This window comes from Callithrix jacchus, chromosome 6 (genome assembly GCF_049354715.1).
Source record: "Callithrix jacchus isolate 240 chromosome 6, calJac240_pri, whole genome shotgun sequence".
Lineage (NCBI taxonomy): Eukaryota > Metazoa > Chordata > Mammalia > Primates > Cebidae > Callithrix > Callithrix jacchus.
In genome coordinates this window covers 16,048,551-16,062,258 of record NC_133507.1, presented here as the reverse complement: position 1 = coordinate 16,062,258, position 13,708 = coordinate 16,048,551, and the positions used below count along the sequence as shown (strand labels likewise).

The following is a 13,708-nucleotide window of genomic DNA, read 5'->3' as shown; positions in this document are numbered from 1 at the left end:
AGGTTGATGATTGGACATGGGATCAGGCCCCTAAAAAAAGAAATCCAGTCCAGATTTTATCTACATGCAGTCCTGTGGCCCTTGTGTAGAAAAGATAAGTTGGGTCATACTTAATGTACCATTTATTATGGATTAGCAATAATGTTCCTTAATATTTTTTTATAATAGCCTCAGGCAGAAGGGGAAAAGAAAAGGAGCAAATTGGTTTAATACAGTAAAACTTTATCATTATTGACCTTCCAGAAAGGATTTCATCCCTATAATCTTATTTGTTTTCTTAGTTTTTACATCAATAGATTTTATAATGTCTGAAACCCACCTCAATTTGCTCCTTGTTCCTGGCATTTTCCCTCTCATGCATCAAACATCTGGGAGCATTTTACAAGGCTTTCCTGTAATCTGCCAAACTACGCACACATGTGCCTTTCAGGGGTCCAATTTTCCCCTTCCAGTAATTGGCCAATGCAGAGAAACAAAGTATCATTTTATTTTACATAATGGCACTATGTAAAATGATTCACTAATTCAGTACTGAAAAATAATAATCACAAGTTGGAAGATTTAAAAACACATGTGAGAAGATTGCACCCAGGAAAATCTATGCTCTCAGTGCTTTCCAAGCTCGTTCTTGCCCCCTGCAGTTTGCTAAGAGACAAAAGAATGTTTTATAATTAGCCTTGTGTTTAGCTTGCAAACTTTAGCCAAAATGTTCATTTGCCTTATAAGGAGCTGTCAGTACCTCCAGGAATACACCACACAACAGTATTCTTTAGAAACAGTTTTGCTTCCATATCACGTAACAAATATGTCTTTGTTCTTTGTCTCCACTTCTCGTTAATAGAGAGAATTGTCTAGGAAAAAAAATGTAACCTACTACTTAATATGAATTACTATGTTTTGTTCCTCTTATAATTTAAAATAAATATCTATATAAAAGAAATATGCATCAATAGCTAACACATTTCTCTGATTAATACAATTATGAAAAATAGAATTCATAAATAAATTAGGCAAGCTTATCTGGTCACCTGCAGTTTCATTCTACTAATGAGATTGCTGAGAAAACTTCCTTTCAAGAGCCCTACAATTCAGCACTCATGCTATTGGACAGCACCCCCTCAGCAAGCATCCACACAAAACTAACCAAACCGAAATTGAGCAATGAAGAATAATTTTCTGTGGTGACTAAGATCCCAATAACTCAGTGCCTTCAACATCACCTTCTGACACCCTACCACACACTACTCTTCCATGGCTTAAAAAAAAATAAAAACCTATTTCCCTTTGTCACCCTAATGGTTCAAGATAAAATTTCAAAGATAATCCCAGTTCCTTGCCACTTTTCAATCCTACAACTGCAGTGGATTACTCATATTAATAAGGAATTTAGGAAACAACTTAGCACTTTTGCCTGTTTAAAAAGGTGAAGGGACTAAATCTCACCCCAAATGAATTAACTGAAAATGAATGGGTTTCTTTATTAAGATGATATGCTTTCATTTATATTTCAGAGTTGGTAAAAACTCCATATGCTGTGATCCAAGTATAAATTCATAGTTTTAAGTCTGTCCTACAAAGCCTATTTCAAACACTGTATGGTCCTGAAGTTACAGTTCATTCTATCTTAGGGCATCTGTGATCATCAGACAGGTCTTTGTAGTATCAGAGATTAAAAAAATCTTAGTTCCTTGCTATAAGTAAGACTTCAACTTCATTAGAGAGCTATTTGAAGCCAGCTAACAAAATGAACACTCCCTATTTCATGTACAATTCCTTATATATATAAATCACTCTTTCTCTTCTTACCATTATGTATGCAATCCACTGAACCCATTTCCATTTCTGTAGCTCAGAAATGAACCATAATGTTCTAGGTTTTGTTTTGACCACAGAAAAACAGAAACCGTTGCCTACCTAACTCTGGACATTATGTTTCTACCAAAGTCACTGAGTTGGAATAAAACTTTCGCAGGTTTAGCATACTGAGTCTTAAACGCACTGCCAATTACAATTCCCATACAGCGAACTACATACTCTTCCAAGGTGTTGTGCTCTTGGATGGGAACACTTTGAGCAGAATTTACCCTTATCCACTTTTATCTTTTTTAGTATCATCCATCATTTTAATCTGTAAAATTTTTTATTTTACTTTAAGTTCTGGGGTACATGTGCAGATTTTGCAAGATTGTACACATGCCACGGTGGTTTGCTGCATCCATCCCCTCCATCATCTACATTAGGTATTTCTCCTAATGTTTTCCCTTCCCAATCTCCCTACCCCGTTACCCCTCCCCTAGCCCCCTACCCCCTAACAGACACCAGTGTGTGGTGTTCCTCTCCCTGTGTCCACATGTTCTCATTATTCAACACCCACTTGAGTGGGTGTTCTCACATGAGTAAGAACATGTGGTGTTTGGTTTTCTGTTCTTGTGTCAGTTTGCTGAGAATGATGATTTCCAGATTTATCCATGTCCCTGCAAAGGTCATGAACTCATCCTTTTTTATGGCTGCATAGTATTCCATGGTGTATATGTGGCACATTTTCCTTGTCCAGTCTATCATTGATCGGTGTTTTGGTTGGTTCCAAGTCTTTGCTATTGTAAACACTGCTGCAGTGAACATATGTGTGCCTGTGTCTTTATAATAGGATGATTTATAATCCTTTGGGTATATACTCAGTAATGGGATTGCTGGGTCAAATGGTACTTGTATTTCTAGATCCTTGAGGAATCACCACACTGTCTTCCATAATGGTTGAACTAATTTACACTCCCACCAACAGTGTATAAGTGTTCCTATTTCTCCACAACCTCTCCAGCATCTGTTGTCTCCAGATTTTTTAATGGTCACCATTCTAAATGGCATGAGATGGTATCTCAATGTGGTTTTGATTTGCATTTTTCTAATGACCAGTGATAATGAGCACTTTTTCATATGTTTGTTGGAGTCATAAATATCTTCTTTTGAAAAGTATTTGTTCATATCCTTCACCCACTTTTTGATGGTGTTGTATGTTTTTTTCTTGTATATTTGTTTTAGTTCTTTGTGGATTCTGGATATTAGCCCTTTGTCAGATGGGTAGCTTACAAATTTTTTTTTCCCATTCTGTTGGTTGCCAGTTCACTCTAATGATTGTTTCTTTTGCTTTGCAGAAGCTTTTAAGTTTAATTAGATCCCATTTGTCTATTTTGGCTTTTGTTGCCATTGCTTTTGGTGTTTATTTTTTAAAATATCAATTATATTATCCTTATGTGTTGTAGCATCATGTTATACAGGAAGGGATAGTCGTTTCTATAGTTACAGCTAAGTGTTTTCTTTAATACATAAAAGTTGTTTAATAGGACAGGATTTGAGCTACTGCCATAGGTATAAATCCCTGTTCAGATAAATATCCATTAACCAGCAATATTTTGAATATATTCCATCAATGAACAACAGTTACATGGAATTATACTGTTATTTAGCCCATAAGTCTCCATATCTTCCCATAAACACAGGATGAGAGGCTTGGCAAAGATTTGTTTATTTATTATATTTATTGATCACCTTCTATGCATCAGGCATTATTCTGCGTGTTAGAGACTCAGCTTTAAACAAGACATAAAATTCCTTCTCTCATGGATTATATATTCTAGCTGGAGGAGACAGATAATACTAAATTAGGGGTCTTACAGTAGGAGGGACTAGAAATGCTACTTTGGGCAATGTGGTCATGAAAAGTCTTGTTGAGATGGTAAATTTTTTTTTTTTTGAGACAGAGTTTCGCTCTTGTTACCCAGGCTGGAGTGCAATGGCGCGATCTCGGCTCACGCAATTTCCGCCTCCTGGGTTCAAGCAATTCTCCTGTCTCAGCCTCCTGAGTAGCTGGGATTACAGGCACTTGCCACCATGCCCAGCTAATTTTTTGTATTTTTAGTAGAGACGGGGTTTCACCATGTTGACCAAGATGGTCTCGATCTCTTGACCTCGTGATCCACCCACCTCGGCCTCCCAAAGTGCTGGGATTACAGGCGTGAGCCACCGCGCCCGGCCAAGATGGTGAAATTCAAACTGAGATTATGATATTTAAGCTGAGACTTGAATGTCGAGGAGGAGCCAGCTATGCAACCATCTGTAGAAAATGCATGCCAGGCAGAGGAACAACTGGCGACAATTTTTAAAGTTAGAATTGATTCATCTCAGGCTGTTATAGAAACGGTATCTGGTCAACATCCAGGTAAACAAATTTTGCTTTCTTTGATCCACTGACCACTAACCATGTAAAAATAAAATGAAATCAGATTAGAACGTGAGTAACTCTCAAAAGGATTATGCTGAGTGTAAAAAGCTAAGGGGAAAATGAGTATATACCATATGATGCCACTGACATAAAATTCCAAAAATGCAGCCTAATATTTAGGGACAGAAAGTAAGTCAGCTGTTGTCTGAGGATACTGGAGTACAGTGTTGAATTAATTACAGAGGAACTTGCTATTTGGTGGGATGATGGGAATGACTGTGATTGTGGTGATAATTTTATGCACACACATATATATATATATATATATATATATATATGCATATATATGTATGCCAAAAGTCATCCAATTAGTATTTTAAATATGTTCAGTTTATTATTATATATCAATTGTGCCTTATTAAAGCTATAATAAAATCAGGTTTGTTTGAGCATTTCACTTCATAGGGAAATATTTGCTAGTTTGAGTAATTTTTGATTCATTTTCTAAATACTTAATAAACTTCCCTTGATAATCTATCCTATGCCTTCCTGACACCTGCATCACACTGACTTGTGTATATTTGGGAGACTATACCACTTTCTCAGTTTTGGGCAGTAAAAGAACATTTGCTCAACTTCAGTTTGCAAACAAGCCTCCTCAAAGATCTTGGACACAAGGTCAGGAGATCGAGACCATCCTGGCCAACATGCTGAAACCCCATCTCTACTGAAAATACAAAAATTAGCTGGGCATGGTGGCACATGCCTGTAGTCCCAGCTACTCGGGAGGCTGAGGTAGGAGAATTACCTGAACCCAGGAGGCGGAGGTTGCAGTGAGCCGAGATTGCGCCACTGCACTCCAGCCTGGCACCTGGCGACAGAGCGAGACTCTGCCTCAAAAAAAAAAGAGTTACACAACTTAATTTGCATATGATTTCAGAATTGCATTTTAATTCAGCTAGTTTGAAACCCCTGAATTCATTCAGAATTCCCTCTCCCACATTGACCTCCGTTCCTTCTTGGTAAGTTTCTTCTAGTCTCCTCCTCCTCCCCTTCTTCCTTCTCCCTTGTCCTCCCCCTTCTCCTTCTCTTTCTTGGTCTAAATATCATTCTTTCTGTTGTGAAGAAAGCATAAGCATCCAGGGGTCAGAGAGGACCTCTCTCCTCAAGCATCGGTCCCCTGCAGCACCAAGCAGTGTGCCTTCCCCGTTAGCTGCATTCATGCATGCAACATAACCACATGCACTTGTTGTTTAAGGAAGTTTTATATTCCTGGCCCTGTTCTCATTTCTGCTGCTAACAAAAGTTAGGGTCTTGGGGAAGACAAAATCTCTGTGTTGCTGATGGAATTAGTAGCAACTATTTTACTGGATATAGGGGAACTGTGCCTGGGACATGATTTACAACCTGAGAGGCAGTTGTGCAGACCTGGCTGCCAGTGTGTACAGGTGTCTCACACTCTCAACATTTCACTGTGCATCTGAGGACACTCATAGAGTGGCTATAAATAAAAACACCTCAACACAGTGAAGCACTATATAAATTAAAATTATTGTAATCATTATATACACTTTGGAAATGCAACAAAGACATGCAGATTTAAGAATTCCCATCGTTATACTTCATAGCAACTTGTGGAACTAACTTAGCCTATGCTTTATTCTTATGGCATTCATACTTTTGCTTTGAAGCTCTAGATTTGTCTATTCACGGGCCATGATTTTTGAAATCACTCATGACTATATTAAAACATTAAATAGTACTCAGCCATATAATCATCTTATCATTTCACTCTGGTTCTCCAAGGTTTCAGGTTAGATTCTGTCTATCTATTGTTGGATTTGGAAGCAGAAGAGGAGAGGCCATTGTTCTTGGGGGTATTTGTGGCAGATGGATGGACAGGCAGCAAACATGAGGCGAGCCTCAGCCAGAAACCACCTTTGTGGCTGTCGGGCTACAGAAGCAAGTGAGGGCAGTTACTTCAGAAGCTCTCCAGCAGAACTGCAGACAGAGGTGCTTGGCAAGAGTGTCCTACAAGTTCTGGAGACTCACAGCAGCTTCTAGGTGCTCTCTTAAAAATGGCCAGCTTTTCTACTGAAGGTAAATTGGCCACAGAGTGCTTGCCTTCATTTCCATATATAGCCTTTCCAATGGGTTCATAAGCCTCTAATTCCCTTTCTACACCATTCATACTTGGAATTCATAGAGCAGCTTGTTTTCCTGACAGAACCCTGACTGGTGCAGACTTAAGTTAGGAACAAGAGATAGAATGACTTTACAAAACCATGTCCACTGTTCAAATGGGAGTAATGGTTAAACATTCTGGTCTTGGAGTCTAACTGCCAGAGTTCAAATCCCAGCTTCATCACTTACTAGCTGTGTGGCTAGTAAGGCACTTATTTAAACTCTTAGTGCCCCAGTTTCATCTCTGTTAAATGGGAATATGTATAATTATATTATGTATCTCAGGACTTTCATGGTGAGAAATGATAAAAATTCATATGAATAAAAACTTAGAATATGCTAAGCAGTCAATAAACATCAGTTATTATTATCAGTAGTGCCATTAACTCCTGCTTTTCTGATGGAGATACTAAATTACCTTGTGTCTATTTCTTCACACACTAATACCTGCGTGGTTAAAAAATAGCTAAGAATCATGGAATATTATGCAGCAATCAGAAATGATGAGTTTGTGTCATCTGTAGGGACATGGATGAATCTGGAGAACATCATCCTCAGCAAACTGACACAAGAACAGAAAATGAAACACCGCATATTCTCACTCATAGGTGGGTGATGAAAAATGAGAACACATGGACACAGAAAGGGGAGTACTAAACACTGGGGTCTATTGGGGGGAAAAGGGGAGGGCCAGTGGGAGGGGGAGGTGGGGAGGGATAGCCTGGGGAGAAATGCCAAATGTGGGTGAAGGGGAGAAGAAAAGCAAAGCACACTGCCATGTGTGTACCTACGCAACTGTCTTGCATGCTCTGCTCATGTACCCCAAAACCTAAAATCCAATAAAAATTAAAAAAAAAAATAGCTAAGAATGCAATGCAAAGCACTTCTAGGTCCTCAGCACTTCAATGATAGGAGATGGAGTCAATTTAAATTCTCCAGGCCTTCTTTAGAAAAACTAGATCAATCCTTTAAGAAGCAAACATTCAAGAGCTGATATTATGTAGACTTGAAAAATAATTGCATGCCCTTTGCTGAAAGTGAGGAGGAGAAGTTTCTTTTACTTTTTCTAGGTTGTCCGCAAATAATTAAATACATAAACATCAAGAACAACAACAAAAGCAGGCTAACTAGTTTTGCTTCACGGCCTTGAATATCTAGTGGGTGAAAAGTTTAGAATGTTGGGACTTATTTTCATGTATATTTCCCTATAGTGGATGATATTACGACCTTTACACTGGACTTGCAGGAAGTCAGCTCTTTAGTGAAGAACAGTGATTTAGATAGATCACATTTTATGGCCTAGTTTTTCCACTTCATCCTGGAAACTGTTTTATGAATACATTTTCAGAATCATTTGCAATATGTTTCAGAAATAAAAGAGAAAAGATTTTGATTCAGTGACCAGCCTTTGAATCACTGAACAGCCACCTAATACTGATTTGGCTTTTATGAAACATCTAGCATCATAAGTCTCCTTTGATTTGTCTATACAATAATAATTAATCATAACAGTCATAATGACTTTCTAAACTTGCTTTATCAAATCTTTATCACACTTCCAGGCACATGGTATTCTATTTCATTATTGTCTCTTCCTTCTATTTATGTTATTCGCCACTGGCAAAGCATAGGGAACTAATCAGCTTTTCTGATTCAAAGCCACATAATAAAATGATGAATGCCAAGTCATCATAAATGTATTGACTCTAATTTAGCTTCAATTCCTACTGTACTGAAACAATATTGACTTATGCTAAGTTATCTTCCTTTTCCAATAGGCTCATCTCTCACCACAAATAGAATCAGTAAGTCTATGATGAGCTGTCACATAACTGAAGATATTTTTCTGGCTTACTAGAACTTACATGAGGTCTGAATTAGACAAACCTTTCTAAGGAAACTAAAAGGACCAAGCAGAGGTAAATCGCTTCTTTCTCCTGAAGTGTCCACATCCAGAAACAGAAAATAGCACTTATTGAGATTCCTGGTAAGAACATTTAAGCCCCTAGGAAAGGGTCATCTTGCATCAGATCCTTCTTTGGATGCTAGATGCTGGTTTGACATCATTTTCCACAAATCTTGACATCCACTTCTCAATATACCTCTTTGTTTCCATCTCTCCTTTTCTCATTACCTGTTTACAACTCCTTTCTGTTATCTATGCACTATTAAGCTTCAATTTATCTATCCAGTAAACATCAAAATAAAATTTAATTTTGATTCACTCAAATACAAGCTGTTTGTCACTTAGCATAATTCAACCACTTTGCCTTTTATATCTTGAATTCAGGGTTGCAACTCTCCTGCTGATGTTAGAATGTGAGGATGTCAGTGGCTATACCTTTGAGAATAAATACAGGATATTAGATCTGAAAGGAGTTAAGAGATTCCCTATTGTTAAAGCTAAGAAATCTGAGAGTAAACAAGTTAAGACACCGCCATAGATTCACAGAGCTTGTCACCCCAGAAATATTTTGAATCAAAATTGAAGTTCCTTGAATTTAAGCCATGTCTGTGGTCTATACTATGCTAGGGGTCAGATGTGGTGGCTCACATCTGTAATCACAGCACTTTGAGGGGCCAAGGCAGGAGGACTGTTTGAGCCCAGAAGTTTGAGACCAGCCTGGGCAACATAGTGAGACCCTGACTCAAAAAGAAAACAAAAAATAAAAGAAGAAAAAAAAGGAAACTATGCTAGGTACTAAAGTGAGGACTTCATGAAAAATTGTGGGACAGAAAAGCCATGATAGACTATTTTATCTTGCGTACAGTAGAATATAGCTAGGTTTCTTTACTTCTTTCCTTCCTGAGAGGGAGCAATGTGGCACTTGGCAAGGATAAAGAAATCAGGTAAAACGTGGAAATGTTCACAGAAACTTTAAGAGTCACCATCTTTCTTCTAAATCAGTAATCTAAGTTCAGGATTTTTCAAACCAAAAACATAAACATCCTATGATGCTTTCTTAATCCCCATAAGTTTCTCTTAGTTCAAACACCATGACCTTGATTTCTTCTGTTCAGATGCCTCCCTCCCTCCCTCCCTTCCTTCTCTCCTTTGCCTTCAATGTTATATTTATAATTTTGTTTTCCTCTAGCACATGTGGTAGACTCGCTCTCATAGGTAAAATGGCTTTAAACTTAACTAAAGGACTAGCTCTTTGGTAAGAGCCATTGGTGTCACAGGATTAGGTAGAAATAAGAGAAAGGCGTAATGCTGTAAAAATTAATGAAACGTTGAGTTAACTTAGACCTCACATGCCAGGCCTTCTTAAATGAAAACAGCTGCTTCTGCTTGGGAAAACTTCAAAGGTTTTTTTGCCTTCCAGTTTTAGAATTAACAACAAAAGACAAGGGCTGGGAAGGGCTGCAGTTGATATAGAGTGTTAAGAGTGAGTTTCTTGATTGAAATCCTTTTCCAGGGGCTGGTAACTTATTCTATTTTCAGGTATTTACAGTTTCATAGGCAAGAGACCTGCAGTTCATTTGGTTGAGCCTGAGGCAGAGGCAAATGAGATCCCCCATGTTGAGTGGCAATGTGTAAATCACTTAACTACACCTAGCAGGTCACTTAGATTCCCTGGCTCCCATGGAGTCACTTGTAAAATAGGAATTCTCTTAGGTTAACTCTCATGGTTGTTATTAGGTGGTAACATTTCGTAAGCGGCAAATGCAATATGAAGAAAATGCACTTTCACTCCTCCGCATCTGCAATCTTTTTCCCTTTTGTAATTGCCATGGGTTACGATGCATTCGACCTATAATGGTATCCATTAGTCTTCCCTGAATAGTATTAAAACAATCAAGGGATATTTATGGTCCCAAATGAGCCCAAGTCATGTGAATTTTAAAACTTACCAAGAAACGCACACAGACATACAGGTACTCAACACATACTTTAAGGAACTATAAAGAGAAAGAAATTAATAAAACTAAATTACGTTTAGATTACACATTTAATGCCCCCGCGCCTCTGTCTGTGTTTCTGCATGTTGCTGAATCCATAATCAGCATGTATACACCATTAATTACTCTGCTTTGATTTTCATCTATTATTTGAAAGGCTAAATATAATAAAGGATAAGACCTAGAGCCTTGGAGTTAGGCAAAAGTGGGTTCAAATGACAGCATAGTCTCTTAAAAATATTAATGACATTTGGCAAACTTCTTAGCCTCTATAAAACTTAATTTTCTTGGTTGTAAAAGGGAATGTTAATAATTGCATCTACCACACGGGATTATTTATAGTATTAAGTAAGATAACATTTATAAAATGGTTAGCACAGCATCTGGTTCATGGAAAGGCCCTAATGAATGTTAACTTTATTATCGTCTTCCATATAAATGGACATACTTATTATTTTCACAGTAGTATAGTAGTCCAGAATAGTAATCAGTGATGTTCTGTTCTTTTCTTTTACTACTGAGAATCTGAGTTGTTTAAAATTATGTGCAGAAATAAGTACTCTTTGTATAAATATGTACATATAAAATATTCTCTTCTGTTATATTTACTGTCTTCAGTAATATTCTGTAAGCTCAAAACATAAGATCAAATGAGAGATTTTTTATGGACCTTTTTACAAACTGCCAAATTGCTCTCCAGAGTACAATAAACCAATATACCAGTAGCTGTATGATATTATTAAAACTCTTTCTTCAGACACATGAACAATGGATTTGATTCTTTTAATTTATCTATTTTAGAAGAATCAGCATAAAATCATCTAAAAAAATACTTGATTTTGGTTTAACAGCTAATGGAAAGGGGTTTTGTTTTGTTTTTGCTCGTTTTCCCAGCCTAAAATTAGCACTTCTTCTGGCTAATCAGTTCATTTTCCTTGATCACTTAGGGAGCCATTTAATGTTTTAAAGCAACACATGATACTCATAATCTATGATGATTCCCAGGCTGAGCTCCATTCCAACATTAACCGACATGTAGCATTTCTGTTACTGCAACTAGAGAAAGAAGCTAAGAATATTCTCAGATAATTCATACTATGGGCTAATTTTTTTTAACTTTGAGTAGAACTGAGATGACAGCAGACAACGTAAGAGAACTATTACCAGAATAGTTACATAGTATTAATTTGGAATTGATGGAAATAGAATGTTAACTTGAAAGTGAAGATTCCACTGAGACTCCTTCCTTTGCTTTACTCTAATGGGATCTTTATGGGAATGATTGTCCCCAATCCCAAATTCCCCATTTTGGCTGACTGACATTAGTAGGGTACTTTCCATCTTCATTCACTTCTCCACGCCCATTCTCCTTATCCTCTCCAACACAATCACCCCAACTTTGTACTCTCAGGTAAAAGCCAAAATACCATGAATTCCTGAAGGGAAAGCACCACCTAAATCAGGTTACTTCCTATTAAAACGAGAGGACCTCTCTACATCCAGCTAGATAGACATAAAAGGCTTTAAAGAACATATAAACTCTTGATTATTGAGTAACTGTAAGTCGTGATAGAGCTCTCATGATTCAAAATGAATAAGCAAAAAAAAAATGAGGAAAAGAAGTTGGAAGAGCAGGAAGAGGTAAGAAGCAGAACCCAGAGATGGTGAAACGTCCGGCAAAAGTACAAGGAAGCCAATGCCTTTCCAGGAGCTTGGTGGTGGTGCTCTTCGGGCGAATGACTACCTACAGGACCCAGAAGCAAGCATGATGCAGCCTGTGTGAAGGGATCAGGAAGGCTGTTTTCCAAAAGGCATCTATGGGACAATAAACGAAAAGATGACTCATGCAAATGGAAAGTGAGCTAGCAACAGTACAAACGTGAGTAAAAGGAAACTTATGAAAGATGGAGAACAGATGCAATGAAACCTAAATGTAAAATGACCAAAAAAATATGTTATCAGCAAAGAGTAGAGTGCCCATGCCGCAGAAAATCGAATGTGTGAGGGCAAACTTGAGACACACGTCCAGAATTTGATGAATTGGGGCAAGGAGGTACAAAGGATTAAAGAAGAAGAGAAACAAATACAGAGGCTAGAAAATAAATACCAAACACTTCAAAGGAAGATAAATGAAGACGTGGAACGGGATCACTGTTTCATTATAACTGAGACATGTTGCAAGGGAATAGAATGTTCGTATTTAAAATCAATTAAAAGGAACTAAACCACACACAGACATACAAAGAAAAGAAATATTTTTGATGCAGCAGAAAAATAATTTTGCGGTTAATAAAGGGACACCAAGAGAAACTACTACACCTATAAAGGTAGAAAAGACAGTGTGTGGCCAGGTGTGATGGCTCCCACCTGTAATCCCAGCACTTTGGGAGACTGAGGTGAATGGATCACTTGAGGTCAGAAGTTCAAAACCAGCCTGACCTACATGGCAAAATCCCATATCTACTAAAAATATAAAAATTAGCCGGGCATGGGGGCGGGCACCTGTAACCCCAGCTACTCAAGAAGCTAAAGCAGAAGAATCACTTGTACCCAAGAGGCAAAGGTTGCAGTTAGCCAAAATTGTCCTGCTACACTCCAGCCTAGGTGACAGAGAGATACCCCATCTCAAAAAAGAAAGAAAAAGAAAAACAGGGTGCATACAAAGAAAGAAAAATGAGGCTAGCTACTGCAAGATTACATACCAGAGTAAATTTGGCCCTGTCTACACTATTTTAATGTGCTACCCATAAAATCTCTAGGCAGAGAAAGTAGAATTCCTAGGTAAAGGAAGAGAAAGATATTCACATATGTATTAATATGCAAAAAGAAAAAAACCCACTGATTTACATTAAAAAAATAAAAGCTATTTTTAAGGTGTTCTCTGAAAAAATGTAAGACGAATCAACATTGAAAAAAAAGAATGAGGACATGATGGCATAGAATGGGTATAGATGAGCAATGCAAGTAATTTAACACAAACTTTAATTTTAAAATGATCTGAACATGATTACAAGACAATTTAAATGCCATAGATAATTCTTATTTGGGAAAATTAAAATTGGAAAAATATTTTTGTTTAAAATAAATAGAACACAGATGATTTTGCAGGCAATAAGTAAATGTTCAAGGTGCAATGCAACCTAGGAAATTTAAAGCGTTCAAGGTCATAGAACAGAGACCAAGCGCAGACTTCACTCACTCACAAATACAAGCGCGCAACTCCTCAATTTACAGTACGTAACATCAATCTCTACATTAAACTAATATTTCAGGTCACAGCCAAATACAGTTTCCTCAGAAACCTAAGGATAGCTGAATATTAGAGAATCCATAATATTTTATTAATTCAAATTAGTAGTTATTTTTCTAGATGCTAAAGAAACTTTTGATAAAAGTAATCAT

At 37.4% G+C, this 13,708-nt stretch overlaps 1 protein-coding gene across 1 annotated transcript in view; it reads right to left on the bottom strand.

Annotated features, from left to right (window-relative positions):
* The window catches only part of AGBL1 (AGBL carboxypeptidase 1), a 798,761-nt gene that overhangs the window by 225,211 nt on the left and 559,842 nt on the right, over nucleotides 1–13,708 (bottom strand). The window lies entirely within an intron of this gene.